The sequence below is a fragment of the Salmo trutta genome, chromosome 12 (genome assembly GCF_901001165.1).
Source record: "Salmo trutta chromosome 12, fSalTru1.1, whole genome shotgun sequence".
Taxonomy (NCBI): domain Eukaryota; kingdom Metazoa; phylum Chordata; class Actinopteri; order Salmoniformes; family Salmonidae; genus Salmo; species Salmo trutta.
The window spans coordinates 35,684,179-35,688,652 of NC_042968.1; the positions used below are offsets into that span (position 1 = coordinate 35,684,179).

General features: G+C 40.5%; 1 pseudogene; it reads left to right on the forward strand.

Moving 5' to 3' along the window:
* The first annotated feature begins 2,316 nt into the window (after window positions 1–2,316).
* LOC115203437 (major histocompatibility complex class I-related gene protein-like) lies at window positions 2,317–3,637 on the forward strand (annotated as a pseudogene).
* Window positions 3,638–4,474: the final 837 nt, after the last annotated feature.

A 4,474-nucleotide genomic window follows, 5' to 3' on the forward strand; every position in this document is an offset into this window, starting at 1 on the left:
GGACCATATGACTGGACAGATACTATATAACATCTAATGTGATGGACCATATGACTGGACTGGTATTATGGAACATCTAATGTGAATGGACCATATGACTGGACAAATACTATAGATCTGTGCAAAAACATCTTTACATTTCATTATAAATCAGGCACTGTGGATTAATTATGCATCACTCAGTTTATTAAAACTCTTGTTAATAATCACCTTGGTATAAAGCACATTGTTCAAGAAAGTGTCAAGTGAAATTATAACGCAGATTATAATTAAGAAATTAGGCCCGAGGGTGTGTGGTATAGTGCCAATATACCACAGCGAAGGGCTGTTTTAAATCACGACGCAACGCGGAGTGCCTGGATACAGCCCTAGTCGTGGTATATTGGTCATATACCACAAACCCCTGATGCCTTATTACTATTATAAACTGGTTACCAACTTAATTAGAGCAGTAAAAATATATGTTCTGTCATACCTGTGGTATATGGTCTGATACCACAGCTGTCAGCCAATCAGCATTCAGGGCTCGAACCATCCAGTTTATAATGCATTTTACAGTACTTTTGGCACAGATTTTAACTACAGTATTTTGCACCATAAAGATGTCAATCAGTAAATCAATAGGATGAAAATAAAACATAAAGTCACAGGAGGGTTTAAACATTGATCGTTTTTAGATGTCAGGTCCCAAACCACATAGTTATGGAACAGTATGGAATATGATACTGCTTCTGAGCAACAATTACTTCAGAATGATAAACAAGGCTTCTGCTGCAGTCAGAGAAGAGTTTCCCTGAGATTGTGAAACGGTTTATATGTTTATTTATTTAACTAGGCAAGTCGTTAAGAACAAATTCTTATTTTCAATGACGGCCTAGGAACAGTGGGTTAACTGCCTTGTTCAGGGGCAGAACGACAGATTTTTTACCTTGTCAGCTCAGGGATTCAATCTTGCAACCTTTCAGTTACTAGTCCAATGCTCTAACCACTAGGCTACCTGCTGCCCCATCTTGTCTTGGATCTGCATGGGGGTTGAAAAATCCTGATAACTTTCCCAAAGTTCCCAGGTTTTCCAGTAATCCAGGTTGGAAGATTTCCGGAATCAGGAGGGAATAGCTAGGAAAAACCTGGGAATTAGTGGAATTTTGCAACCCTAACTTTGTTAGACTGTCTGTTTTCTACCACTCCACATCCTGATTAAATTACAATAAGGCACTACTTAGTTAGTTGTTGAAAAGTCTATTATTAAAGTCTAGGGTTGGAAAGTTATAGGAACTAAACATAAGCAAGACCTACAATATACTGTATTTGGTTGTACTTTTATATGACACAGCTGCTGTTTTTAATATGTGTATGGCAATATAATTCATACATCATTTATTGTCACCCTGCCATTTTAGAACAAAAGATGGCTACTGTAATATCCATCCAAAGCACAAACAACCTAATCTAACTGGTTCAAAGTCCCCATTCCAAAGCACAAACAACCTAATCTAACTGGTTCAAAGTCCCCATTCCAAAGCACCAAACACCAAACTAACTGGTTCAAAGTCCCCATTCAAAAAGCACAAACAACCTAAACTAACTGGTTCAAAGTCCCCATTCCAAAGCACAAACAACCTAAACTAACTGGTTCAAAGTCCCCATTCCAAAGCACAATACCTAATGGTGGTTAATATTAACCAGCTGTATTGGAAACTGATCTTTTCCACAAGTCTATTCAAGTCAAGAGTGGCCCCAAACCTTCCCTTCCTTTCCTATTTCATTGATTTAACGGCAATAGTCAGTCATTTTTTTGGCAAAGTGGTCCACATCTTACTTGGCCTCTTATAGAAGTTTGTCTGGGATTGGAAAGTGTTCAGAAGGTGGCATTAAAAATTCCCATTCCTGCACACACACTCTGAGAGGTGACGTGGAGGGAGGAGTGGGTGTGTGTGTATGTTTGTGTATGAGGAAGCTGGACAGGCAAAACAGAGAGAGGGGCAGGATTAGCAGGCTAATGCACGCGCACACACACACACACACACACACACACACCACACACACGCACACTGGACACATGCTGCACACTCTAGCACACATTTGAATCAAACACAGACAGACAGAACATGAACACAGACATACACGCACACGTTCAGGTCCAAGGATTTTTTGTAATTCATTTACAGTATCATCTGATTGGTGTTTGGCTGTGTGCACAACATGCAACATGACTCACCTTCTCTTCCTCATTCTCCCCTCAGCTTAATTTGTGTCTTAAATTTCCACCTCCACTTGTTTGATTCGTTCAACAGAATTAAAGTACCGTACCCTTGTTTTGACAAGTGAAAAGAAAAGTCTGTCAGACACTTCAGAGCTAGAAACCTGCTACGTGAGGATACTGGAAAAGTAGTGAACATTTCAAAATCATGGGCAAACTGTCTGTCCTTTTATTTATTCATTCGTTTTACATCGTTGTCAACGCAGGTAAGATGGACTATCTACTTTCTCTCTTACCTCATTTAATTATTTTTTTAATGTTATAAAATATAAAATATCCATATCTGTGTATAATATCACTCCTCTCCCAGGTTCAGGATCACATTCTCTGTGGGCACTTGCAACATATATAAGAGGAGAGACGCCTTTCCCTGAGTTTACGGTTGTGGTGATGTTGGATGATGTTCAAGTGGCTTACTATGACTCCAACATGAAACACTTCATCTACAGGGGACATAACACCTCAGACAAAATACACGACGAAGCTCAGGAAGGAGCTTATTTACTTGGAAAGATGTACCACCACATGAAAGAGAGATCATTTAACCTAAAGCACCACTTCAACCTCACAGAAGGTGTTCAAGCTCAGCAAAGAATGTCTGGCTGTGAGATGTTGGACAATGGTGAACCAGTCCTGATCATGGTAAAGGACACTTTCAATGCCATTTATACAGATCAAATGGTATATTACAACATGACACATTTTATATATGATGCTGGGAAACTACTACTAGGATGGGATGAGGCAAGCATATGAAAGAGTACTGTTTGAGAATGTTCACCTTCCCATTTGCATCAGAACACAGAAGACTCTCCTGAAGAGAGAGAAGAACGTTGTGATGCGTAAAGTTCCTCCCAGACTCAGGTTGATAAAGAAAGAGGTTTCTGGAGGGTTTCAGGTGAGCTGCCTGGCGTTTGGTTTCTACCCCCGCCACATCAACCTGACCCTGCCTGAGAGACGGCCAGCCAGTGGCAGAACAGGAGCTGACAGGGGGGGAGGTGCTGCCTAGTGGAGATGGGACCTACCAGCTGAGGAAGAGTCTGGAGGTCAGTACTGAGGAGCTAAAGAAGAGACACAACTACACCTGTACTGCCTCTCACCTCAGTCTGGACAACAAGCTGGATGTCAGTTGGGAGTCTGGGGCAGAGAGAGTTCACCTGTCCACCCTCTCAGTTCTACTGATGATGCTGCTGATTCTTATTCTATTGGTCATTTTCATTTGTCAAAAGGAGGAGAAGTAACACCGCCTCCCAGTCTGAACTTGCCAACGTTGATGCAAAAGTGTCAGAGGAAATGAACCTGTCTTCAGTTTCTGAGACCTAATACAATGTTGGGACACTAATGCAACTTTGTCAATTCAGCTCAATTCACAATGAAAATATGACTGCCAGAGCACTTATGAGGGCAGACAACATGTACGAATGATTCTGTTATGTTGGTGGATCTTCTCTTCCCCTCAACAAAGGACTGTAAAGGATCAATTTGGGGAGACTGTTGACAATAACAAATATCTGGGCATTATTAGTCCAGATCTGCATTCATATATTTTATATGCTGGTTTGGCATCCTGCTCATTAACAAAGATAATCTTTTAATTATTTCTGTTATGTAATCTGTCATTTATAATCATGACTTCATTCATTTCACAATGTACTTTATATCTGCAGCCAGTGCAATGAAAAAGTCCTTTAGTGTTACTTTTCCCCAGTCAAATATTCAGGCCTATATTTCCCCTTCAAGGCTGGACCACAACATAGATCTTATTTTTCTATCTACTATTATGTTATGATGAACACTGAATGGTATATCAAAAGGCTGAAAAGCCAATGTCTCCATTCCACATTGTGAAATAAGTATCCTTCCATGTTACCTGCTTCCTAATGAGACTAACTAGGTTAGAACCAAGGTCTCCTGCACATCCTAAACCTGCTTGGTGCATTTGTCCATGTAAAATCCATAAACATAACTACATTTCATTACCGATGTAAAGGGTAGGTGCTCATAGATCACGTTCCAAATGGCACCCTGTTCCCTACATAGTGCAGTGGAGGCCCTGGTCAAAAGTAGTGCCCCTATATAGACTATAGGGTGCCATTTGGGATGTAGCTATAATCACTGGCTTTAGTCAATTAAGTTCCCCAGTTCTGCACACTCCAGTGTTTTCACATAAAACATCCTAAAGGAAGAAAAAAGGCAGAATTGTATTTGTCTTGG